The sequence below is a fragment of the Sciurus vulgaris genome (genome assembly GCF_902686455.1).
Source record: "Sciurus vulgaris genome assembly, chromosome: 9".
Lineage (NCBI taxonomy): Eukaryota > Metazoa > Chordata > Mammalia > Rodentia > Sciuridae > Sciurus > Sciurus vulgaris.
In genome coordinates, this window is record NC_136469.1 from 115,552,973 (window position 1) to 115,580,614 (window position 27,642).

Consider the following 27,642-nt stretch of genomic DNA (forward strand, 5'->3'; position numbering starts at 1 on the left):
ATCACTCAGTTGTGTAGGCTGGTTTTTGACTTTGATGTATATCTGTTCCATTCTGAAGCCCATTCTTATTACTAAATCATTTGTTTTTCTTCTCTGAATAGGAAAATTCTTATTAGTGTTGGGGAGGTAGCTCAGTGACAGAGTGTTACAAAGGGCTTTGGATATCTCAGTGGCAGTATTACAAAAGGCTTTGGATTTGATCTTTAGTACCACTAAAAAAAAAAAACAAAAACAAAAAGAAACTTTGTATTCTAAGGTATGTATAAAGAATTACTAAGTAACAGGGTAATGGCAAGATAGAGTGGAAAGGGCAATATGCTTTAAGTTAGAGCCCTGGACTTGAAGTCAAAAGCCAAGGAGAGACTCTGCTTCTTGCAGACTATTGTTCTCTCTTCCTCCATTTCTCCACCTGTGAAATGGGGGCATTGTACCTACTTTGATATACTTGTTAGTGAGGTTCAGATAAACTTATCTCTGAAAGGTTTTGGCAAATGTCATAGTGGGAAGTCTTTTATCTGTGTATTTATTGATTTTGCTGTATTTCTTTCCCAAAGTGTCCCTTAGGCTTGATTTAATTATAATGTCAGTTAAGACTAATAGATGTAGACCATGTGTACTATATGGTTTGCATTCTGGAGGTAGTGATGATGTTGCAGAGATGGATTGTAATTTTCTAAAAGCCCAGAGTGACACCTCAGACAAATGAGATTGCTGCCATTGACAAGTAGTTAAGTGGTGAAGCTTCTTTCCCCATTCTCCCTTAGCTAAAATACAGTGCTGTAGGTATTTTTGGTAAATCCCCTCAAATATTGGAAGTTTGTATGGTAAGGGGAAGAGAAACACCTTGATCCCATTACTCTGGGCACCTTTCACTGTTGGTATATCATTATAGTCCTCTCCACATGCATCCTGCACTTCAGTAGGATCATGAAGCGATGCAAGTTTATTCTATCCTGCCTCACCTTATTTATACATAAAGGTTTCTCTATTTTTCTATGAACCCCCAAAATGCTGATAATGTTCCATTATGTGGGTTTGCTGTATTTTACCTCACTATGCCCCTTTTAGGAGGTTTCAGTTATTAACTAATTGTTTTAAAACTCATTGTTTCTGTGTACACTTTTGTTTGATCTCGGATGACTAAATACCGTATTGACTTTCATAGAAAATGGTTCCTGAAAAGGAAATTGGGAGGTCAGTGATACATTTTTGAGGCCATTGATGACTCTGGTGTTGATCTGAAGGTTGCCCCAGTTTGTTTTCACAGCAGTGATTTAAAGGTGTACAGTTCACACTCTTGGCACCCCCCCCCCCGCCCCCACAAGAAATCTATTTGCTAATCTATTGGGCAAAAATTGATACCTTCATTTTTCATAATATTTGTAGTTGTGGATGTACATAATGACTTATTTTATTTATTTTTATGTGGTGCTGAGAATCGAACCCAGTGCCTTACATGTGTTTGGCAAGCACTGTACTGCTGAGCTACAACCCCAGCCCCTTCTTTTTTTTAAATTTGTGCATTTTGATTACTAGCAGGTTGATGATTTTTTTCTAGTATTGGAGCCATTTTGACATGTCTGCAGTCCTCTCTGGACAATTCTCAAATGTGAAAAGCTCTGAAAACAAAAGTTTTTGTAGGTTTTTGGTATACTCTTAGTGGTAAGACAGCCTGAACTAAGATGAGATTCTGGAGTATATATTTATCTCACTCAATCCGTATATTCATAAGTTTTCCTGTAGTACTACTAACAAGTTTGATTTCTGAATGTTGTACAATGTGTGTTAAATGCAGTGCATTTCCTTTCTAGAATCACAAAGTCTGAATTTAAGCACATCTGACTTCCAGGTTTCTCCATAAGGAATTATGGTCCTGCATTTCCTCTTTGACTCAACTATTCAGTCTATTGGGAGTCAAATGTACGTATCTTCTGTATATATGTAGAACATTCTGTAGAGAAACACAAAACTCAACAGAGATTTAAAAAATATAAAAAATCTGAAGTTTTTTTTTTTTTTTTTTTTTTAATACCTAAATATCCTGTGAAGAAAATAGCTCCTCAGATGCATGCTACTTCAAGAAAAGAAGCACCTCCTTGATATTCTAGTGTGGAATTGAATAAAAGAAGGCTACCTGGACAAAGCTGAGATTTCGTTTATTCTGGGTGGTTTTATGGATGAGTGCCCATTCTAATGGAACTTTGATGGGTAGATGGAGTGGTTAGGCTAAATTTCTTCTTTGCTGTGCTCTGCCAATTATTGACACAGCTTTCTTTGTAAGAGAAAGAAACTGAATCCACCCAAGGGACTTTTGGGAGAGTGGAATGGATAGAGGGTGGTGGATACCCCAGGCAACCCGAGTTCTTGTACCTAATCATCTCACCTCGAGGATCCTTTTGCCAAACTCATTGAACTCAGGGGACCTGGCTTTCTACTTCTACTACAGTACCCCAAGGCCCCCAGCTTCTTGTCTTTGCTCCTTTGGCGCTGTCCCAGGATATCAAACTGGGACAATTCCCCAGCCTTGGGTCTTCTGTTAACTGTTCCAGCTACCAACCCACTCCTGTGTCCTCCTCTCCCCTGTTTTGATTGCACACTCCTGTGTCTTAACTACTAATAAAAGTGTGAATCATACAGAGGGAAAAAAAACAAAACTTTGGACCACTTTTCTTATCTGATTTTGGAGAAAATATGGTTGAGCTGCCCCATGGCATTATTGTCACAATTACATGAAATAATGTTTGGTACACAGCAGGTGCTAAAAAGATATGTTACTATAGTTTGTCCTTAACCAAACACCCTTCACAGCTATAGGATGAGATAAATTCCTAACCACTCCAGAATTTTCTTTTCTGGTCTTCTGCCATTACTGGATCTTTGCCTGTCCCATCCAGCCCCTGAACCCTGGATACTGGTGCTGGCTGTGGAAAGGGGCTTTGGGGAAGTAGTGTTAGGTGGTGCCTGAGGCCCTAAGGGAGAAAGAGTAGGGGCCAGAGGGCTTAGCAGAGAGTTTTTCAAACTTTGGAAGGCAGGGGAGTATGGGTCAGGGACATTGGCTGTCAAAATAAGGCAAGGAAGGACAGAAGAAGGAATAAGCCTTTACTTTTACAAAGGTAGAATGTGATACTTTTTTTGGAAGATTTCATCAGTTGCTTTATTTGTAGTCAGCTGATCTGTAGGAATAGTCACAACATTGTGCCACTTTTGTTGGTGTGAGTTTGCACACCTATAATCCCAGTGATTTGGGAGACTTGACGCAGGAGGATCTCAAGGTTAAGGCCAGCCTCAGGAATGTAGCGAGACCCTGTCTCAAAATAAAAATAAAAAGAACTGGGCATGTAGCTCAGTGGTAAAGCACCCCTGGATTCAATCTCCAGTACTCCTGCCTTTCCACCCAAAATCAAGCCAGTTTTCTCATGGACTGTAATTATCACATCTTCATGCTTTTGGTTATCCAGGGTATGACTGGTTATTGGGTATTTTCTCACTGCTCACAGTTGAATGTTGTTTTTTGGTACCAGGGATTGATCCCAGGGATACTTAGCCATTGAGCCACATCCCCAGCCCTTTTCATATTTTATTAGAGACAGCGTCTTGCTGAGTTGCTTAGGGCCTCCCTAAGTTGCGGAGACTGGATTTAAACTTGTGATCCTCCTGCCTCAGCCTCCTGGGCCACTGGGATTACAGGTGTGCATTACCACGCTTGGCCTCTTGAGTATCTTGATGAAATAGAATCTCAGAATGAGGAAGCAGAACCCCACAGTGTTAGGAATAGAAGGAGTCTTGGTGATTTCCTCAAGCTTGCTTAGCAGAAGAGGAAACTGAGTTGGCATTGCCAGAACTTTACTCCCTCTCGGACTCTTCCCCTTCTGTTCAACTGTCTCTCCTCTGAGGTGGACCCAACGTTGCTGCTGGTGGCAGATTTTCTTGGTTCACATTTGCCCTTGGTCCTCAAACTCAGGGGTCTGGTTTCCGAGTTCTTAGGATCTGGGATGAGTAGAACCTGAGAAAGAATGGCTTTAGCTATCTGACTCCTAGTGAGCTCTTAGTAAAACACTTAGAGTATGACAGGACTTTACAATCATTTTGCCATTAGCCTCCTCCCTTTGCAGGCGGGGAAACAGCCCAGAATATCTCAGTGACCTGCAGGAGTCAGGGGTGGTTTAGCTCATGGAGGAGCAGATCATTAGGGCGGGACTAGGGGCCTGTTGTTCACTGTTGGAGCTTCATGTCTAAGCACAGGACCCAGAATAGAGTAGATACTTTAAAGTGTGAATGAAGGAAAGAAGCCCAAGATGTTCCAGTTCTTCACCCGAGGCTTTGTCTTTCTCATAAAGTGAAGAGGTACTCTTTTTAAGTATTTACCTTCAAATCATAGCCGCAGGTCTCCACTGCTCTTCCTCTGTATTGGCAAGAAGCTGTTTGTCTGCCAGCTTCTATGGGTCATATTGCTCCGAAGGTAGAAATATCTGATCTTGGAGAGAGAAAATGATAAAAATAGTGTGGTACTGAGAGGAGGGGGTACTAGTGGATGTTTTCAGTGCAGAGGTTTTCAAAACCCCAGTCCATTCACGAAGGTCTTAAACTAAATCAAGTTGCATTTCTACAACCAGGGCTTGCAATGCATCTATCAATTGTGTATGTATCATAGTCCTAATTTATGATAGTTTATAATGGTCAGAACCATTTATCTCATGGTTGTCTTAGTCTGTTCTTTTGGTTCTGTAACAAAATACTTGAGAGTGAGTGGTTTATAGAGAATAGAAGTATATTTGGCTCATAGGTTGGGAAGCTGGGAAGTCTAAGAGCATGGCGCTGGCATCTCCTGGCACCTGGTGAGGGCCTCCTTGCTGCCTCTTAACATGGCGGAGGGCATCACATGGCAAAACAGACCAAGCGTCTCTTCCTCCTCTTAGAAGATCACCTCTTGTGACTGTCTTCTTCTTGTAATGCCACAATGGGAGCCCCACCTTCATGACCTCATCTAATCCTAATTACCTCCCAAAGGTCCCACCTCCAAACATCATTAACATGAATTTGGGGATTAAGTTTCCAACATGAACTTTTGGGGACACACTCAAAGTGGAGCAGCAGGCTAATTCTTTGATTTATTTAGTCATTCAGCAAATACTAACAAAGTGCCACAATGTATTGGAGGCACTGAGGATGAAGTAGTCTGAACAGACTAGACTCAGTCCCTGCCTTTGTGGAGCTAGGAGCTTTTCAGGGAAGACAATTAATGATAAAATGTTATTAGTACCTCAGTAAGGGAACATGCCACAGGGCCAGAGTATCTCACCTGGAGCCGGGGTGGGTCCTAGGTGGAGAAATGAGAATCCAACACAGGTTGGGCAAGCTTTCTGGAGGAGATGAAATTTAAACCTGGAGAGCCATAGGACTTAGCCATCTGAAAAGAGCCAGTGATCACTGCAGAGATGAGGTGGTAGGGTTCAGATGTGGTTCTACTGTGTCTCTAGTGGTTCATGTGTTAAAATTTCATCCCCACTGTGAGGGATTAAGGAGGTGGAAGCTTCATCTGCCTATGATATTTAGTGGCAGGGCCTTTGGGAGGTGATTAGGATTAGATTAAGTTACCAGGGTGGAGCCTTCATGATTAAATACTGATAGCTTCATGAAAGAGGGAGAGACCAGAGGAGGCACACATGCACACATGTACTTGCATGCACTCCTGTGCATGCCTGTTGCTCTCACTGTGTAATGCCCTGTGTCACCTGGTGACTCTGCCAGCAAGATGGCCACCATCAGATGCAGGCCCTTTGAACTTGCTGAACTGTGAGCTAATGAACCTCTTTCTTTAAGTTACCCAGTCTGTGGCATTGTGTCATTGGTAGCAGAAAACATACTGATACAGGAGGTCAGAGCAAGTGAAGCCGCAGCAGGGTTTCCAGACTCAGGCTGCATGGGGTCAGCTGGAGGGCTGGCCCAGGCTCAGCCTGCTGCATCCCACTGAGGCAGTAGGCCTGGGATGGGGCTGGGAATTGGCTTTCTCTTACATTTTCCAGGGATGCTGGCCACGAATCAAATGTGAGCAGGAGAGTTAGGGAGAGAAGGGATAGAAGAAGGTGGGCTGTGCCCACCTTCACCTGGAATTCCTCCCTTCTTGGGCCATCTATACCCATCCTCTGCCCATTCTTCAAGCTGAGATCTAAGATAACATTTCCAGGAAACTTCTCCTGTGGATTCTCCTACTGTCGCCTCCTGTGAATCTACACATTGAGTCCATTTTGCATCCGTTCTGTTATTTAACACTCGAAACATACACTTGTTTCCACTGACTGTGTTTTGTCTAACTAGAGCTCCTTGAAACAGCCAAACATGCGAGATGTGTATTTGGTTGTTTGATCATATTTAATTCTTGCAACCATATGAGGAACACATTGCCTTATTCCTGGCTTTGTAAGGTAAGGAAACTGAGACAGAGAAGTAACCAAGGTGAAGAGGAGAAATTTCTTGCTCAAGTTGCAGAGGAAGAGAAACCAAAGCTAGATGTATATTTGTTGTTCTCAAATGTTCATTGCATGATGTAAAATTACATGTACTCTGTACTCTGTCCCACTGGTAGAAGAAGAATTTTGTATTTAATTTGTCTTAGTTTTCCACTGAAGTTCCATCTACTTAAAGATCAAACCAAGCTGGGTGTGGTGCACACACCTGTAATCTGAGTTGACGCAGGAGGATTGCAAGTTTGAGGCCAGCGTTGGCAACCTAACAAGGCTCTAAGCAACTTAGTAAGATCCTGTCTCAAAATAAAAAATGAAAAGGGCTGGAGATGAGGCTCAGGGGTCAAGTGCCTCTAAGTTCACTCCCCTGTACTGAAAACAAACAAACAAACGAAACATCAAATCAAGTCATCTTATGAATGAAACGTAGATTTTTGTTTATAGTGAGAAATGGGTGGTTAGCCTAGGAATTTTTCAGAAAGTGCTTGCTTTCAGAGTGAGCATTTGAAGGGAGTGATTCAATTTGCATGTAATAAGGCTTAGAGATGATTTTTTAATAAAATTCTGGCATGATAGAGATGTGAAGGAAAAATCACTTTCAGTTCTTGAGAAGACAAATTCAGTAACTATGCCATTACCCTCCTTAATCTGCCAGAAATGTTTAAATGGTTGAAGAAAGAATCTGTGTATAACATGTCACATGGTAGGCAGCGTTAAAAACAAATGAATAAACAGTTCCTTTCAGTACAGATAACAGGTCAAGCCTTCCTCTCTGTGCCCAGACACAAATATAACATGGTTTTCTGAGATTCCTCTAAGAGGTGGACGTTTGAAGACTTCACTGGGCTTTCTGTCTTAAAATGTAACTCGGGAATACTAATTTTCCAATGCCCCAACAGTTCTTCATAGCTGGAAGTCTCTAGCACAATCGTGTGAATTATCCACATTTTGAAAGACAGCAGCCCAGAATTTCCTGGCATTGGTGAGGTGGCAGATGTGCAGGGCTCATTCCTTCAGTTTTTTTGCAAGTTTGTGCTACATGCTTGTATGGCTTGAATGTGTTTATTGCTTCCAAAGTTCTTTCCACCCTGTGTTAAAGGCTAAACACAAAACAACCACCAGCAGAAAAGTGGAGGCCTGCGACATTGCTAAATTAGCTCAAAGAGCCAAGCAAGAAGTTGGATTTAGAGGAGGAAATTATTTCACATGCTTATTTGCTAAGGCAATGTTTTATTAGCCTCTGCAGGCGAAGCTTGTAAAGATTCCTTATTTATAACACACAATTAATTTAAAAATCTTTTTCTTTTTTGAGATGCTGTTTAGTATTGTGTAGGTATGTCAAATTTGGTTTCTGTCCTGCACAAACTTGGAACTGAGAAGGCAGAGATAACCTATGGGAAGGCAGAGAATGGGTTTGATATCATCAGAACCACGAAGTGCTGTGTGGGGTCACACAGAAGGGAGATGTTCCCCTGATGATGAGAGGGATGGAAAGAACTTCATAGCTTAAAGTGTAACACTTAAGTGGACCTTAAAGTGTAGGGTACGGTGTCCTGATACCATGAAACAGCCTGGGCAGAGGTGTGGAGGTAGGAACAGAAAGGTCAGTGAAGACCCCGTGGGACAGAGGCCTTCGGCTGAAGCTGTGGGAGACTGAGGCTAGGCTAAGGAGCTACTATGCCTGTACTTGATTGTTCAGGCAGTGGAGGCTGAGGATCAGGCTGTGGAGTGGAGTTGGGGACCAGAAGAGGCCGTCAGGCGTTGCCCTGGGATGAAAGAGTCCAGGAAGCTGAACTGAACAGGACCTGAGTTTGACCGGGCCCTGTACTGTTAGCAAGGCAGCTGGTTTGCTGTTCCTGTGTCCACATCTGGAGAAAGAAAAAAAGAAAGAGCGAGAGCACAAATAATACTTGTTTTGTTCTTTATACATCTCAGAGTTGTTTAGAGGATCAAGCAAATAATATAGTCCTTTGTAAGTAATACAAATACGACCCATGTAGCACAATAGGTTTCATGCCATACACATGAGGTATAGATAAAGTTCTTTTCAATTTAAGGAATGTTGGGAAATGAGAATCATGAAGTAAGCACAGTGTATCCGGCCTTAAGGGTGTGAGAGTCAAGATGTGTTCATTAATGGTAAAAGCGAACTAATTATGTATTCATCGTAGAGTAAATCCTTGGAAATTACTTGGTTAGCTTGACTACTGAATTCTTAACTGTTAAACATTTATTTTTAGAAGACTTGGACATTTTCAGTTTTCAACCCTTTTGTCAGTGAAGACCACATTGTTTTCTTCCCTTCCGGGTTTGGAGGGCTATCAGTGTTAGTGGGGAGTCTGTCAGTAGTCACGCAGATTAGGATGGGATGATTTATGAGTCCCTCTTGGCTGAGGGCACCATCGCTGTCACTTCCTGCAGGTCTGTTTTCTCAGTCTTTCAGTGTCTCAGAATGTGATTGAGTAGATTTGGTGGGAGGAAAAATGACCAATCTGAAGGGAATCTAGTAGACATTTGGTGTCTGCATATTATGGAAGTAGTACTTACACTGATTGTATAGTCCCTGTCTTGGTTGCTAGGTGGATGGGATGGGTAGGAATTGGTGAAGGTCTGGAGGGAAAGAATTCTTTCACTTGAACCATAGGATAGAACATCTGATCTTTCTCATGCTGGTTTGGTGCTGCACCTTGAAATACTGGGGAATCAAGGCTTTTAACTTTGAGTCAAAGTGGTATAATAAAAATATGTGTTTGGTTTCTGTCCCTGATTTCCTAAAACCTTTGGAATTTATTGCATGGTAGGAGCATCTTTTGTTATTCATACTGAGCTCTTAACCATTCTTGATTTTATTCTAATGGGTGACTTGGTGGGGCTGCAGACAGCTTCTGGATGGGGCTGGTTGCCTGTGGACCCAATCATGTGATGAGAGAGTTGGGAGCTTTTAGTCCCTCCCTGATCTGGAGGAAGAGAGAGGGGCTGGAGATTGGGTCAGTCACCAACAGACAGTGATTTAATCAATCTTTTCTACCAAGAAACTTCTATAAAAACTCTGAAACAAGGGACTGAGGGAGCCTATCAAGTGGCAGTGCACCTGGGAAGGACATGTCAGCCTGACCTTGTCCCCTTTCCGTACTTTGCCCTATGCATCTCTTCCATGTGTGCTTGTTCCAGTGCTGAATCTGTCATAATACATCGAAACCAGAAGTACCATGCCTCACTGAATTCTATGAGTCATTATAGTAAACTATTGAAACTGAGTGGGGGATGGTGGGAAACCCCCAGATTTGTAGTCGGCTAGGCAGCAATGTGCTTTACCTACAGACCCAATGGGAGGCTGGCATAGGATGCAGGGGCCATCTGGGGGGACTGAGCCCTGGACCTGAGGCTCTGTACTAACTCCAGGTAGATGGTGTCAAAATTGAATTGATCATAGGACAGCCAGTTGGTATTGGAAAATTGGATGTTGGAAAAATATAATAGTCATCATTGTTTGTGAAAAACCAACTCATAATATTAAAACATTGTGCCAAGAACAATCTAAAATTCACTTGTTTTCTATTTAGAAAAAGATTCAGAGGTGTTTCAAAAAAATTTAGAGAGAAGGAAACAAATATCAGGCTAGCGCTGTACTTTTCCTGTGTTTTATAGTACTCTGAAGTGGAAGCATAGTATAATATACTAAATGGGAGACCACCAAGTGGTTGTCTTTGACCATTGTTTCCTATGGTTTAGACTAAAGATTTCAAAGCATTGTTTCTTCCTCTAGTCAGCGGAAATAGCTAGTGTTGTCAATATTATGGGTTGTAGTTACAGGCAGTTTCCTACCAGGGGATTTCCAGGACTGCATTCGGGCTAACCTCTGAAGCTCTGATACTGATGTTAGGCTGAACCATGTGAAGTTACCAGCATTTAACTGGTTTTGACCAACAGTGACAACAATTTCATGATTCAATGATCCAGCCTAGTTGTTGAAGGCTCTTTATTGACCTGTTTGTAGTTAAAAAAAAAAAAAAAAGAAAAGAAATCCAACTGTTTTGAGTATCACTAAGATCTTCTAGAAAACTCATAAAGTAGAAAAAGAGAAATAAAAATTTCAAAGTTCCAATATCGACTGGTTTAGGAAAGTAATGTGTAACAGGCTCATTTATTGTACACATAGCCCACTCTTTCCTTTTTGGAAAAAAATATTTTGTAATTACTCTTTGTTTATAAGAGAAAATTTTAAAAATACTTAGAAATTCACACACTAAAAAGGAAATGACAGTAACTTCAATCTTATTACTCAGAGATTCACTTCATAGTTTTCATTAACAGTTGAGACCATTTCGGACAAGTAGAATATGACAAGACTGATCCCTTCTTCAGATTGTTTCTTTTTGAAGAGCTGAAGTTTAAGATTTCTGAGAAGTAATCAGCAATTTCAATAATTACCTGCAGATCAGGTTGGCATTTAAATTTTGTTTCTTATAAATGATGGTAGGATTATTTTTTAAATTAGCACTTGATGCCAAAAAAAAAGAGGAAAAATTTTATTGGAGAGAATGTAACTTTTAAATGCACCCTCTGTTTCCAATAATTGACTCACTAGGAAAAACCATTCTGTCATTCTAGAATTATTACTGGATTCAAGGAGTAATGATTATCTGTAGATTTTCTACTCAAGGCTGTTGTTCAACTATATTCAACTACTGGAACACTATATTGTCTAGAATAGAAATGAGCTGTGGATAATCCCCTTCCATGGAATTATACTGAATATAAAATTGTTCACTTTTAGAGTTAAGAGGCAACAGAGCACCAGGGCATGGAATTCTGGAACTCTAACCAGTTGCCTAGATTAAAATCTCACATCTGCCACTTGCTACCTGTGTGACCTGGCGTAAGTTACTTGACTACTCTGTGCTTTAGTTTTTACATTTGTGAATGGGGTTAAAAATAATAGTATCTGCCTCATAGTGTTCTTGTGAGGGCTAATATCTATGAAATGTTGGAATAGTAACTATACAAATAAATATGCATCAATGTGTGACTGTTACTCATAGTATTTTTTCCTTATGTCTAAATGGTTGTTGGTTTTCAGAGTTCTTATTTGGGTTTCATCCTAATGACCTTCACATTCAATTCTCTCTTTTAAAACCCACCTCTCTGTGTGTAGGGATTTTCTGATTACTCCCGTTTTATCTCTTCCGTGTTTGTCTTTCCTGACAGATCTTTGCTTTCTCTCCTGGCTCTTCTTTCCTTTGCCCCTTCTCTAGCAGCAGTTGTGGGAATTTCACGAAAGGACACTTTGACACACAGTTACTCACCTTCATCTTCCAGTTCCCAAATTCTCAGAAGCCAGCTCACGTGCTGTCTTGCAGGAACACTGCCTGGCTTAGCTTGTGATTAATTGGAAAACCCTCTGTTTGGGACCTGTGTAGTTTTCTGTTTAATCATTATTCGCTTCCTGTTCCTGGAAGGAAGAGAAGTGCATGGCTGCTGTGTGTGATGGGGGAGCCCTGAGGGCCCCTGGGCATTCTGAACTCCGCTCTATCACTCTGAACCCCCTAGCCCTCTCCAGGGTTCACCGTCTTTCCCTCTGTGCTTGGCTTTGTATCCCCAGATGAACTGTAAGCTTTAATGGGGATAGTAGCTGCTGCACACCGATACTGATAATTATTGCTGATGATAATAATCACAGCAATGCAAACTAACACAGGGCATTTACTCTGTACTAGACACTTGGGTAAACCCAAGTTAAACTCATTTAATACTCAGCAATGATTCCATTATCTTTATAGATAAGAAACAGTTTTTCTGATCTGCAGGGGGTTTCACAGCTAGAAGGCAAGTTGAACATAGTACAAGCTGAGAAAAGGTTGGTTTCTGCCTTTCTTCCTTCTTAGGGGGCAGCTTTGGCTCAGAGTCTGGGCCCTGCCCACAGCTGTCTTTAATTCACATCTTAGCCCAGCCATTCCTCAGATGAGTGACTGATACTTGGTTCTTTATGGTCTCCTTTTCTGAGATGTGTTTAATAGTTGTAGAGATTAAAAAATAGATAATGTCTCCCTCTGAGGGTTGGTCCTGTGCTGCGCCAGTCTCCTTGTCTGAAGTCCTTGCTGCACTCCAGCCAGCTCAGCCCTGCCCCTTGTCTCCCAGAGGTTGGTTTGCTGCATTGTGCTTAAGGGGGATGGCATGACTGGCCTCCCAACCCTGGCAGGGCAGTTAGTACTCAGAAGCCAGGGATCTGGCAAGTATCGGTGTGCAGCAGCTACTATCCCCATGAAAGCTTACAGCTGGGCTGGGGATACAAAGCCAAGCACAGAGGGAAGGACGGTGAACCCCGGAGAGGGCTGGCGGGTTCAGAATGATAGAGTGGAGTTCAGAATGCCCGGGGGCCCTCAGGGCTCCCCCATCACACAGGACTTGTCCTCTGCCCCACCTCCCTTTGTAAGCTCCCAGGGATTCTCTGATACCTAAAGGGACACCGCCTGGCCCTGCTCTTGCTGATTCTGCTGGAGACAGGCCATCGGGGCCTGTCCTCAGCTTCCTAGCTGATGCTTTTGTTCTGGCACTCACTACTTAGTCTTCATCCTGCAGTTTAAGTCATTTCTAACCTAGTCCTTGCTTGGCCTCTTGCAAGGAATGTCCACGGACAGAATTCTGTTAGGAATTGCAGCCCTCTGGAAAGCGAACAGTGGCCTTTGGTGAGGTTACGTAAGCACAGATTTAGTGTCCCCTTAGGGATCTGGCAGTTTGGAATGAGATGGAGTCCTGTGAAAATCGAGTTGAGAGCCAATTCCCAAAGCTGGGTTTAGGAATGTGCTATTTGAAGCTTTCTTTTGCATCTGCAAACTGGACCCTTTTCTTGAGGAGCACAGGGGTGTCCTGGCCAGGGGTGTGTTGCTGTCATTCTGAAAGTGCCTACCTGACAAGGGTGTGAGGCTACGGATGTGTGGGTTGCCCAGCTCTAAAAAGAATATACTTATTTATGCTTTTGGAAACTGCAAATGGGATATTTGGCAAATGGGGCATAAGTACACTGACATTCTGTCCTACCCAAATAGGATCTTTAAAAAAGCTGCTTATCAAACTACAGTTGAAGTGGGTACTCCCCTCAATTGACAACCTGGGAACCTTTCTGGAAGGAGAGGGTCTGCTTGCACAGGTTCCATGTAGCGGGTGTCTAGGGTGTCCTCACTGAGCCCCAGGAGCTGTGATAGGAATCAGAGTGCAAAGATAGGACACCCTGCCCTCACTTGGGGACACAGTCCTATTTATGTTAGCTGACTTAGCATAGTGTGTCTGTGCGGTGTGCTATTATGATGTGTGAGAGGGGAAGGTGACAGTAGGTCTGTTTTGGTTCATTTCTCTGCCTTTACCCAGTGATGTCATGTTAGGCCACTGATGTATTTACAAAATGATATATCATCAACCATCCTGGCTAACTTGTTGGGACCAGGGGTATCAAGTGAAATAATGAATGTGAAAAGCATCATTGCATTTGGGTGGGAACTTTCATTTCTTTTTTTTTTTTAATATATATATATATATTTTTTAGATGTTGATGGACCTTTATTCTATTTATTTATTTATATGTGGTGCTGAGAATCCAACCCAGTGCCTCACACATGCCAGGCAAGCGCTCTACCACTGAGCCACAACCCCAGCCCCGGGAACTTTCATTTCTTTTACAGTGTGTCTATAGCTTATGTGTATGATTGAAAGACTTTTTTGTCCTTTTCCTTTTCTCCCTCCTTCCCTCCTTCCTTCCTCAAAAATTTTTATATGCCATGTAATTCACATTGCTGATACAAATCATATTTGTGGCAACTATTGTGTAACTTTTAAGCATAAAAGTTTGTGAGTAATAATGTGAACACACACCGATATGTGAACTGAATGCTTTTTAATAGTTAGGACCAGGTTTTCTTTTCACTGTTACCTTCATGACAGTTGATAAAATATAGTTTCACTTTAGAGAGACTTTTTGTTTTTTTTTGCAGTTAAAATTAATTTTGGGAAATTTTATGCTACTGAAATCCTTTTTAATAAATAGAGTCAGTACAAATTTCATCTTCTAGCTAACCTAAAATTTTTTCATGAAGGTTATTTTTACATTAAAAGAAGAGGCATGCAGATTCCAGTGTTAGTCATATGCAGTAGGGTCATTTGGCAGGGCACTGGAGGGAGCATATGTAGACCTGGGCTACAGGCCAGCTCTGTGGTCAGTTGGTAATGGTTTAACCCCTCTATTATCTGAAAGGCATGTGTCACTGGATAATACCAAAGGCCATCCCCACTCTTACAGGCACTGCTAGCAAGAGTGGGCCCCAGGGCTGCATTGCCTGCATTGGAGCCTGCCTCACCACATACCGGGCTTGTTTTAAACCCCTGTGGGCCTCACTTTCCTCATCTACAAGTGGGACGATACGAGAACCTTCCTTATGGATGTTGCAGAAACAGGATGGGACTGAACATGAAACATCTAGAACAGTGTCTGATAGTACAAACTCTCAGTCAGTGCTGCCATACAGTTATTTCAAAGTAACCACTCATTCTTGGTAACACACCACCTTTCCAAAGAACCTGAAACAAATACTAGGTTCTGAGGTTCTGTTTCTTTTAAGATCACTTCAAACAAATGACTCAATAACATTTCACTTCTTCCTTACAATTTGAAAGATACAGATGGGTCTTTGGCAAAATTCTTTCCAGGCCTGTCTTCTAGCCCTTCCTAGGAGGCAGCAGGGCTACCAGCAGCTAAAGACTTATAAAAATCCCAAACTGACTACACTGAAAATAGCAAAAAGAGGTGGAGCACGGGAAGGAGGGGATGGGCAGGAAAGCAGGAAAAGAAGAGGGGGAGAGACGGGGGCTCTCCCAGGCTCCGCAGCCCCCGGGCCTGTCCTTCCTCACACTGCTCCTGGGCCTCCACTGCCGTGCCCTGATGCTCCCGGAACACGTCGGTGGTTTCCTGGCCTGTGTGAACTGACCTTGCCCCATCTGGGTGAGGCCTGGTCAGATGAGCCTTCTGTTGTCTCCTGAATGCAAACCATTGTTTTGAGGTACACAGAGAGATTCCGGAAGCGTCCCGAAGTTGAGCTCCTTGCCTCTCAAGACACTGGGATCCTAGAGCTAATCCCTTCCTCAGGAGAAGCCTGGGTGGAGTGGGCTGCAGCGGTTGTCCCTTCAACCTTTTGGTGTCCTCAGGGATTCATGTTTAGTCAGGGGGGTTAGTGGCTTTAAGAAATAACCCCCATGGCAAATCCCAGACAGTGGAGAATGCTGGGGACTTTCTCTGACTCTGCGAAGTCAATATTTCCTCTTTAGTTCAAATTGAAGCCAGGGATGGTAAATATTTAGATTTCATGTTTCTTTTTAAGTTTCTTTACATTGATGTCACTTTAGTTTCGCTTCTTTGTTCTGGTAGAAAACTGAGGGTCAGGAGTGGTTCTGTTTTGTCCCCCAACCTCTGCCCGTCAAGATTATTTGTTCCCTTTGTGTCCACCCAAATGCAGGTTTTTCTTTTGAGGCCTCCTCTTAAGTTCTCTCTCTTCCTTGATCACTGATCACTGTAGGTCTTTCATCCTCAGTCCCTATGGTACTTCCACAAGGAAACCCCAGCTTAGAAATGGAGGGTGTGCCCCAAATATTCCTTTTGAGTAATTGGATTGGAAATTGAAGTGCATTTTCCCATTAAAAATAATAATTGTCATTAATGATAATAATTTCTCTAGCTGAATGCAGCCACAGATCAGGGGCTCAAGTCCTGGCATTGCTAATCACTGCACGTTTTACTAGGGCTTCCATCTGTCTCCAAAGTGGTCTTTGATGTCCCGATCAAACTTTGGTGCTCATGTGTCCCAGTAGCATTTCAGGGACTTTGACAAAATAAAGGTAATTGTGGGACTGTATGCAGTTGAGGTTTGTGGGAAGTGGTGGGATTTGTTTCATGGGTGGGTGGACTCTGCCAGCAGGTGGCAGATGCAGTCTGGGTTCCCGTGTCCCCCACAACAGCTGCACCGTGGGGGAGGCTGGGGCTCTATAGCAGCTGTTTAGGAGTTGGTTGGAGGCTAGTGCTGCTCAAGATACACTGCAAAGTTTAGCATTTATTTATGTACTGACTCACGTTGTCCTCCAGTTCCCATATAAGTTCATTTGGTTCTCTCTGTTCATCGTAACTTCTGAGTTTGGGTGAAGGCAGTGTCCCCATTACTGGTGCCTGTGACATTAGTCATCTCTATAACCATGTAGAAATAATTTTGGGGATTATTTTATTGGTAGAATTCACTGTTTCCTCTGCTTTATAGTGTAGGTGATTGATTTAAACTGTTTAAACAACTTAATGAAGGAGGTCATTTTTCATTAGCCAGTAAGTCCTAGCACTCCAAGTAGGCCCAAGGCCCAAGGGACATTGTATGTATTTGTTACAAATATAGTCCTCAAGCAGGGACTGCCTGGGTTTTGTCCAGACTCTTACCGGTTTTCAACCATGTGACCTTGGGCAAGTGCCATACCTTCCTATGAACCTCGATATCCTCTTCTTAAAAAAGTACCACTTGCCTCATAGTGTTGTGATGATCAGAAATGCTTGAGACTGTGTGGTCTAAAATTTAAATTATGTGATTCCCTGTCCTAAGAGTCTTATCAAATCTATTAGTATTTATGCAGCAAACTAAGTGGAATAGAGATTATAAATCATCACCCATCAGGTCAATACAGGTTTTTTGCCTTTGTCAGATTTTATTTTGCGATGAAATGTGTTATAAAAGAATTGGTGTTCTGAGCTTTTCAGATTCGGCCTTGTGGTCATGGAGTTTTCCCTTATATTTTTATCTCCAGTAGTGTGAATTGTGGATGGGGTTGGAAAAGACTGGTGGGATGTGGGATTTTTGAGGACTGTAAGGGACAGAGTCTCGTGTTTGTCATTTTTCAGATGAATAAACCAAGGCCCCAAGAGGTGAAGTAACTTGTTCAGTATCACAGAAATAGCCTGCAGCAAAGAAGACAAAGAAAAAAACCTTTAGAGGAATGAATGACTAGCCTTCTCTGTAATCTAAATCACAATAGGCTGTTCTCAATTCTGGAATTTTGAATGTTAGCTTAAAAGAAAAGCATGCATATATGTGTGTATTATTTTTAATTAAATTAATTAATTTGTGTGTGTATGTTAAAAGCTGTTTCAGCCAGTCTTGGTGTGGGTTATCTTGCCAGCCAGGCCTCTTTCCCATCAAGTGTGTTGGGTCTCTGCTGGGAACCCTGGCTTCTGAGAATGCACGCCGTTTCCTTATGAGACTGGGAGGACTGCTATCACAACCATCGTGGTTGGAACTCTTGGCCTTGGTTGGCACAAAGCTGCTTGGGAGAGGTTACGGGGCCTCCTTATCTAGAATCTCTGGTGACTTCCATGTCTTCTCCATTGTTTTTGCAACCCTCAAGTTATGCCCACTGGGCTTGAGGAATGCCATTTCTGTGCCTGCCTGTCTCAGCTCCTCTGACCACTGGGGTCAGATGGAAATACAAGTCTTACTTGGAACAAGCTAGAAAATTGTTTCTGACTTTTTTCAATTGATTCCAGCTATTCCTCATACCTCCTCTTCATTTCCCTGCTGTCTTCGATCTTTTTTGCTTCAAATCTTTTGTAAGCTTCCAAAGTCTTTTGCAATCTTCTCAACAGGATCTTGGCATAACACACATACAGAGTGAGGCCTCAGAGTCCAGTGAACTAATTAAATCTGCGTGGGTCCAAGAAGAACCTGAAGAATTTTGATAAAAATTTATTGGACATGATTTATTTGTCATGCTGTGGAAGGGAATTGTGCTTATCCATCAGAGCTGAGAACCGCCTGTTTAACAGCTCTTGCTGTGTGCAGAGGATTCTCAAGGGGAGTTGGGCTTGCTCTTGGAGAGGCCGCACAGCTGGGGGCACCCAACTTCTGTAGGGTGAGCTGTGATTTGGGGATTGGGAGGGAGATCAGAGATTGGGACAGATATACTGTTGTTATTGTAAAAACCGTGATGGAGCCTGGCAAGGGACATTTTCAAAACATATCCTACTTCTGTCTTTGCTAATTGGAACCTATGGTTTTGAAGTTTGACAAGCCTTTAATCTAAACTGAATTGTGAAATATGGGGAAATCAGGCCATCATTTGGCATTTTAACAGAAAAGTAGCTAACTGATGAAATATTGTTCAAAGAAAAGTAACTAAAATATACTTTAAACAGCATTGGTCATTGGATGGTGCTTCCTTGTGATCTCTTTTTAGATATGCAGACACCTAGGGCACCTGGAAGTCCTGCACAGGCAGGTGGGATCCAGACCACCTGGTTTGAATCTTGTCATGACCACGTAGAAACCATATGACCCTGGAACATTGCCTAACATTCTCTGCCTCCATTTCCCCATCTGTAATAGGGGGGATAATGCTGGTGTACATTTCATAGTTTTTGTGCTCAGCTTAGTGCTAGCTCACAGATGCCCTATAATTGTGATAGTAGTTATTGTTGGTATTAATAGTGTTGTAATAAACTAGTGTGTCAGACTTCTAGCACTTCTGGAACCATCTCACCTTCAACGGTTCCCTTCCTTATTTTTGCTCTGCTCACTTTCCATTCTGACCCTCATTACTTGTTTCTTTTCCTCCTGGGCTTGGCAGTCTTACGTCCCTGAGCAGGTTAGGACACCTTGAGGTTAGGGGAGCACACCTCCACTGTGTGCTGATGCCCACCCTTGAGCAGTCTGTTCACTGGCTTCTCTCATTCCTTCACCCTCTCTGCCCAGCCTCCTCTGTCTAGCCCCCTTCTGCCCTGTGCCCCCAGGTCTCAACACATGCCATTGCTTCTTCTATAATAGAAACTAGAGGACATTACCCACCTGTTTCCTGAGCTTCCTTCCACCTACTATAAAAGACAGTTTCAGGAAGAAGTGTCTCTTTTCCTGTTCAAGTGCTTAAAATCTGTCTCCTTCATATGGAAATAATCTCAAAATCACAGCTCCACAGTCCTTCTCAGTCTCTCCCTTTGCTCCTTTCCTTCAACAAATTAATTAACACTGCTATGGTTTGAGAGTGTCCCCCAAAAGTTCATGTGTTGGAAAATTAAACTTCAATATGGCAGACCTGGGAGGTGAGGCCTACTGGGGGGATTCGGATCATAGAGTGGGGCCCATGTGAGGGATTAAAGCCTGGCTTGCTTTTGTGAGACTGCAGTAGTTATCACTAGAGCATAGTATTGCTAGAGCATGTCCCTATAGCATGAGGCTCCCCCTCGTGCCTTCTCTTTCACATGTTCCCCTTGCTCTTCTGCTTTCCACCATGAGTTGAAGCTGCACAAGGCCCACACCAATACAGCTGAACTTCCCAGCTTCCAGTACTGTTAGCCCCAATAAGCTCTTTTCTTTATAAATCACTCAGTCCCAGGAATTCTGCTCTAGCAACAGAAAACAGAATAAGACAAACACTTTGGTTTCATCTACTTAAAAAAAAAAACAAAAACTCCAAACAAAAATTTCTTGTCTTCACCCCAAGAGTGAGTGGCCCTCCCCTCATTGCTTACTCATTCCGGGATTCTGGAAAGAGTAAACTGAGCTCAGTGTTGCTATCCACAACCCTGGGAATCTGGCTTACATCTTGCCTTAGAGCCACTGGAAAATGGCTTCATCCAAGGCCACCAAAGATCTCCCATGGATTTTTTTCTCCTATTTTATTCTATTTTTTCCCACATTTTTATTGGTGCATTGTAGTTGTACATAATGGTGGAATTTATTGTTACACATTTGTACATGCACATAATATAACAATAACCTAGCACCTCCCCATTTTCCCCTCCTCCCACCCCCTCATCCCTTTCCTCTACTGATCTCCCTTTGATTTTCATGAGAACCCCCATTTTTCTTTTCCTTTTTCCTCTCTAGCTTCCACATATGAGAGAAAACATATGAGCCTTGACCTTCCGAGTTTATCTTTCTGTTTTTTCCATTTATTTAATTTATTTTATTTTTAGAATACTTAAAGAATGTTTACTTCAAGAAACTACAGAGAAATAGGGAGTAAAATCCTAGGGGGAAGTTAAAAAATTCCAAGCTGCTTCCTAAATTAGAAGCTAAAGGTTTCCCATGTATTCTTAGATTTGTCTGAGTTCTCAAATCTCTTTCTAAAAGATTCCTCTTAGGTTGTTTTTTGTTTCCTTCTTCTTTATTATGGTAAGAACACTTAATATGAGTTTTAGCCTATTGACAATTTTTTTAGTGGACAATGCAATATTGTCAGATCTCTTGAACTTACTCATCTTGTAAAATTGAAACCTTACACCCTTTGAACAGCAACTATTCATTTCTTCCTCCCCCAGCCCTTGGCAAGCACCATTCTATTCTGTTTCTGTGAGTTTGACTATAGTAGTCCTTCTTTATCCTTGGGTTTTGCTTTCTGTAGTTTCAGTTAACCCAGGATCTACTGTGGTTCAAAAATATCAAGTGGAAAATTCCAGTTATAAAAGAATTAATGTTTTAAAGGGTGTACCCCTTTGAGTAGTGTGATGAAATCTTGATCCATCTTGCTTTGTTCTGATCCATCTAGCCTGGGCTGTGAAACATTCCTTTGTCCAGTGTGTCCATGCTGTGTATGCTACCTGCCTGTTAGTCACTTAATAGGCATCTTGGTTACCAGGTAGACTGTCCCAGTATTGTAGTGCTTGGTTTAAGTAACCTTTATTTACTTACTAATGGCTCCAAAGTGCAAGTGTAATGATGTTGGCAATTGGGATATGCCAGAGAGAAGCCATAAAGTGCTTCTTTTAGGTGAAATACAGTAATACTGAGAGAGAGAGAGAGAGAGAGAGAGAGAGAGAGAGAGAGAGAGAGAGAGAGAGAGAGAGAGAACATTCATATAATTTGTATTACAGAAGATTGTTATAATTGTTTTGGTTTTAGTTATTATTGTTAATCTAATGATAAATTTAAATATTAAACTTTATCATAGGTATTTATGCAGAGGAAAAAATGGTACATGTAGGATTACCTATAGTTTCTGGCATCTGTTGGGAGACTTGGAATATATACCCTGTGGATAGGAAGGAATACTGTATTTCAGATATTTCATATAAATGAGGTCATGTAGTGTGTGCCTTTCTGTGGCTGGTTTATTTCATTTAGCATAGTGTACTCCAGGTCATCCATACTGTCACATATGGCAGAGTTCACTTCTTTTCAAAGCAGAATCATAGTCCAGTGTATATATACACATTTTCTTTATCCCTTCATCCACAGATAGGAATGTAGGTTGTTTCTATCTCTCTACAGAGACTATGGAAATGCAGATATCTTTTCAAAATCCTAATTTTAGTTTGTTAAAATATATACCCAGAAGTGGGATTTCTGGGTCATATGGTAGTTCTAGTTTTAATTTTTGAGGAACCGCTGCACTGTTTATCATAGTGGTGGCATCATTTTTCATTTCCTTCCTATCTTAGGTTTACTCTCTTACAGCATCTGACCACACATTGCTTTTAGAAACTACTTCTTCTGTATCCTCAGGTGGAGCCCTGGCTTTTCTTTCTCAGCTTCCTGATGGAGCAGATCTGGTTGCTCAGTGGATATTTCCCTACAGTTTACTTCTATGTCTGTGCTGCCAATAACCAATACCACAGACCGAGTAACTGGTCAACCATAAATGTTTACTCGGCTTACAGTTCTGGAGACTGGCAAGTCCAAGAGTGTGGTGTTGGCATCCAGAAAGAACCTTGTTAGGATGCTGCATCCTAACATTGTGGAAGGGCAAGTAAGCATGTGTAAGATGGGAAGAATAGAGACCAAATTATCCTTTTATCAGGAGCCCCCTCCCATGAAACTAATCCATTGATTTCTCATGACCTGATCACCTCTTAATACTGTTATAATGACAATTAAATTTCAACATAAAGTTGGAGGAAATATTCAAACCATTGTTCAAAATTGAGATCATGATGACCTTTACATGCCAAATGCTAGGGCTTTCTAACAAAGTACCACAAACTGTTGGCTTAAATACTAGAAATTTATTATCTCATAGTTCTGGAAACTGGAAGCCCAAGTTCAAGGTGTCAGCAGGGTTGGTTTCTTTTCAAGCTGTGGTAATGACACTATTCCTGACTCTCTTGACTTATGGTGGTTTTTGGCGATCTTTGATACTCCTTGGTCTGTAGAAGCATCTCCCAGATCTGTGCCCTTAACTTCATGTGATGTTTTCCCTGTGTTCTTGTCTGCCTGTAAGTTTCCCCTTTTTATATGGATAGCAATCATATGGAATTGGAGTTCATCCTGCTGACCTTATTAATTATAATAGTTTACCTTTGTAAGATCTTATCTTCAACTATGGTTACATTCAAAGGGATTGGGGGTTAGGAATTCAACCCCCAGTACACTCCAAATTTGGGAGTATGGGTGACCAGTCAATTGAACTCGTAACACCAAGCAAAACAGCTTTCCCTCTTCTGCCCTCACATTTCCCATCTCTTTGGATGACAGCAGTGTCACCCATGTTGCTCACGCAGAAACTTGTATATCATCTTTATCATGTCACTGGCCCTTATATTAACTTAGTGTCCAAGAGTTTGTAGAATCTGGAGGAAAGATTTTGAAATTGGACTTACCCATCAAGAGTCTGTGACTCCCAATGGCTGACAACTTCTGCACTGCATGTTTTAAGTATCTACCTCCTTGGTGCAATAGCAATACAAAGTAACTCTGAAGTTACAAAAACATGAGGATAAAATTTAATGTTGTCTCAGTCATAAAACTACCATACTGGCAGGTCAGTTGAAGAGCATTTCCATCATCCCGGAAAGTGAAGTTTCCATTGGACAGCTTTGTTGTGGATTTACAAGGAAGAGCTAACAAGAAAAATGGTGACTGGAAAATCTACCCAAACAATTCAATGAAAAATAACTTTTAAATAACAAAGTATTTGTAAATAATGCCTAAAACATTTGTCAATGTATGTATGTTTGGCTTTCCTTCAGTTAGCACTTTGAAACGCTGTATCTTTCATTGTCCTTTAGTCCCAGCTGAATCATGTCTGAATTAATCACTTAATATTTTGCTGAGTCACTTAAAATTTTGCTCTCTGCTTTATACATTTTATACCTTCACCCTTTTTTTAATTTGCTTTTTGTTTTTTACTAGTTAGATCATATTACATGTAAGGAATTGAATCCAGGTTTTAAAGTTCAACATTGGAGCACGTGTGTTTTCTCTCACCTCCATAAAATCTTCATAAAGTTTTAAATGGTGCATATTATTCCATCAAATGCTGTTTAATGCCTGAGAGATATTTTCTTATTATTCCATTGTTAAGTATACAAGTGTTTTGTTTTTTGAGTTATGTTAATAATTGCTGTGACAGTCTTTGCTATTAATTTTGACTCAATAAATAATTCGTTCATAATTCAGATGATTCAGCTGATAGGTGAAGGACAAAGAGAGCCACAGAGTTTTTTTTTTTAATTTTTATTGTAAACAAATGGGATACATGTTGTTTCTGTTTGTACTTGGAGTAACAGCATACCATTTGCATATTCATACATTTACATAGGGTAATGATGTTTGATTCATTCTGTTAATTTTTCATTCCCCCCATCCCTCCCACCCCTCTTTTTCCCTCTATACAGTCCCTCCTTCCTCCATTCTTGCCCCCCTCCCACTCCCCATTATGTGTCATCATCCGCTTATCAGCGAGATCATTCGTCCTTTGGTTTTTTGAGATTGGCTTATCTCACTTAGCATGATATTCTCCAATTTCATCCATTTGCCTGCAAATGCCATAATTTTATTATTCTTTATAACTGAGTAATATTCCATTGTGTGTATATATATATATATATATATATATATATACCACAGTTTCTTTATCCATTCATCAATTGAAGGACATCTAGGTTGGTTCCACAATCTGGCTATTGTGAATTGAGCAGCTATGAACATTGATGGAGCCACAGAGTTTTGAAGAAATATTTTAATACTAACTGAAGGAAAATTAAGCCTATATAAGTTAACAAATATTTTAGGTATTATTTATAAATAGTTACTTTATTTAAAAGTTTTATTTAGAAGTTATTTTTTAATTGGATTATTTAAGTAGATTCTCCAGTTGACATTGTTCTTGTGAACTCTTGAAAATCCATGAGAGAGGGGTCCAGTAGAACTTTCATTTTCTGGAATAAGGGAATGTTCTTTATCTGACCTACCAGTATGGTAGCAATTAGTCACATGTAACTGTTGGGCACTTTAGTTGTGTCTAATGCAACTAAGGAGCTGAATTTTTAGTTTAAGTTCAATTGATTTAAATTTACATTTAAATAGTTACGTGTGGCTAGTGGCTAATTTATTGGGTAACGCAGGTCTGTCATGATGATGACTAAAATACTTTCATAGTGTTCACCTCTTCTTAGTCACTCTTCTGAGTGCTTTACATGTTAATATATTTAATCCTTATGGTAACATCATGTACCTCAGGTAGTCTTCTGGTTATTATTGCTATATAACTAATTACTCCAAAGCTTAGTGCCTTAAGGCAGCAACAGTCATTTATTTGGCTTACAGACCTACAGTTTGGGCAGAGTTCATCAGAGATAGCTCATCTTTCCTTCATGCACAATCAACTGGGCTATAGGATCTGCTTTGAAGCTGACTTATTACCAGCTGGCAGGTTGATGCCTGCTACTGGTCTCCAACCACAGGTCAGGTTAGGCTTTCTCATAGCATGGTAATAGTTTCCAAGAACAAGTGACTTAAGATACAGGAAGGGGAAATTGTCAGTTTCTTAAGGTTTGGGACCTGGAAATTGACAGAGCATTACTCCCAACAAATTCCTTTGACAGGCAAAACATAGAATGTGTACTTAAGGGGAGGAGATGGAGACCTCATCTGTCAATGGAAGCAGTATCAAAAAATTGGGGGACATGTTTTAAAGTCATCAGAGGCAGTACAATCATTTTGATGCCATCTTATTGACAAGCAAACTAAGCATAGAACAGTTAAGTTATTTGCCCAAGGTGACATGTCTAGTGAGTGACTGAGCTGCTCCTTCACCTGGCAGTCCAAGCTTTTAACCTCAGTGCTCTGTTGCATCTCACTATAATTTGTATGTTTCACAAATTTAGATTCATGTCTTTAGTTTTTCCATGGTACGATAATTATAAGATTAAGTGAATGATACATATTTATAAATCACAGAACTCCATACATAGGTGGTATGTGTAAGGGTTTGTTAGTTGTCAAGTTGACAATTAAGACACATTCCCAGCCATCTAGTTCAGAAGATGCTATTTGTCTGAGCCTTCTGCTTTCATCCTGTTTTTCTTGTCCCTAAAGCTTAGTTTGTTACCACCTCTGAATTGAAATAAACAATTATTCTGAATAAAACTCCTCAGTTGTCACCTAGTCCTGTTGCATGGAGCATGTATTAGTAAAAGAAAGAAAGAACATTTATTTAGCACTGTACTGCCAGGCACAGTGGCGCATGTGAGTGATCCCTGTGACTTGGGAGTACTGAGGCAGGAGAATCACAAGTTCGAAGCTAGCCTGGGAAACTTAGTGAGACCCTACCTCTAAAAATAAAAAGAGCTGGGGATGTAGCTCAATGGTAAAGTGCCTCTGGGTTCAATCCTCAGTACCAAAAAAAAAAAAAAAAAAAAAAAGTGTTTCTGGTTTTTATTGAAAATAAGGCTGAGGTTAAACCTTAATTTAGATGGCATAGTTGTATATGTTTAGGGATATATAGTGACGTGTTGCTTAATGATGGGAATACACTCAGAGAAGCACTTCATTAGGTGATGGTGTACTCACACACACCCAGGTGAGGTAGCCTATACACACCTGGGCTACGTGGGGTGGCTTCTTGCCCTGGCTATAGACTTGTATAGCATGTTGCTATACTGAATACTGTAGGCAGCTGTCACACAAAGATAAGTATCTATACATCCAAACAGAAAAGATTCAGCAAAATACTAGGTGACAGAAATTCTTCAGCTTCATTGTCATCTTATGGGACCTCTATCAAACATATGGTTCATTATTGACCAAAATGTCTTCATGCAGGAACTGTACTATACATACATCCTTTTCTTGAGAGAGAAATTAGAAAAAAATTAGCGGTTATCTCAAATTCTAGAGGTTGCTTGATATAATAATGAATGCAGCCTTTTACAAACCTAGGGACCAGTTTTTTTCTTTCCTGTTCAAAAACAATGGCTATCCCTGTGTAGGAGAGGTGGTCCTTTGTTCCATGGCCTCTGGTTTGCAAATTAAGCTTCTGTTTGATACTGTTTGCTTCTGAGATGAGCTCTCATTTTATACCAGTTATTTGTCTCCAACACAATCATTTGAGAAAGGTTACAATTAAATGTCTCTTAGCTTTCTACTTTTGGGGTTTCGTAAGCCATGTATAGCTTTTAATGATGGTAGGAAGCCTCATTTTCTCACTTGAGAAGCAGAGAATTCTAAATGCTGAGATGTCACTTCAGTCAAATTCCATGTTTTCCTTTAGTCTTTATCTACTTGACCCCTCCCTTCATTTGCTACTTCTTTCCTCATTTTTCCATGACACAATACTTAGCAGTTTTTCTGTGCAGTCTGCTTGCTCCCTCTTAATTGGCCACATCTTATAATTGCATACTCCAGGCTCTCTCCATCTTTCTTTCTGCAGGCGATGTGGCACTCCCAAAGGTCATGGTATCTGGCTGTCTCTGTGGGACCTGGTCACATCTAAAAGCAAACTTCTGGGGCTGGAGTTGTGGCTCAGTGGTAGAGCGCTTGCCTGGCATATATGAGGCCCTGGGTTTGATACTCAGCACCACATATAAATAAAGAAAATAAAAGATCCATTTATAGGGAAGAAAAAAAAAAAAAAAACACCTTCCTTCCCTAAAAGCAAACTTCTTTTCTCCAAGCTATACCTTCATAGCTTTCCTGTTCTTGATGTCATAAGCCAGGTCCCATTGTTATTTTCTCTCTCCCAGTGACAGTGTACTCCTTTCACGGCCCTTCTCATCATCTGCTGTGATTTGACCAGGTACGGATTTGCTTAATGCTGTTTCTGATGCTTCACCTAAACTGCAAGATGACAGGGGCTGGACGTTATGTTGTCCATCATTCTATCCCCAACTCTGGGGTTGGAGTCAGGGGTCAAATCATGGGCATGCAATACATGTTTATTTGGGTCAGTGAAT

General features: G+C 41.1%; 1 protein-coding gene across 4 annotated transcripts in view; it reads left to right on the forward strand.

The window, feature by feature from the left end:
* The window catches only part of RELL1 (RELT like 1), a 79,392-nt gene that overhangs the window by 3,572 nt on the left and 48,178 nt on the right, over positions 1-27,642 (forward strand). The gene's annotated exons all lie outside the window — the stretch shown is intronic.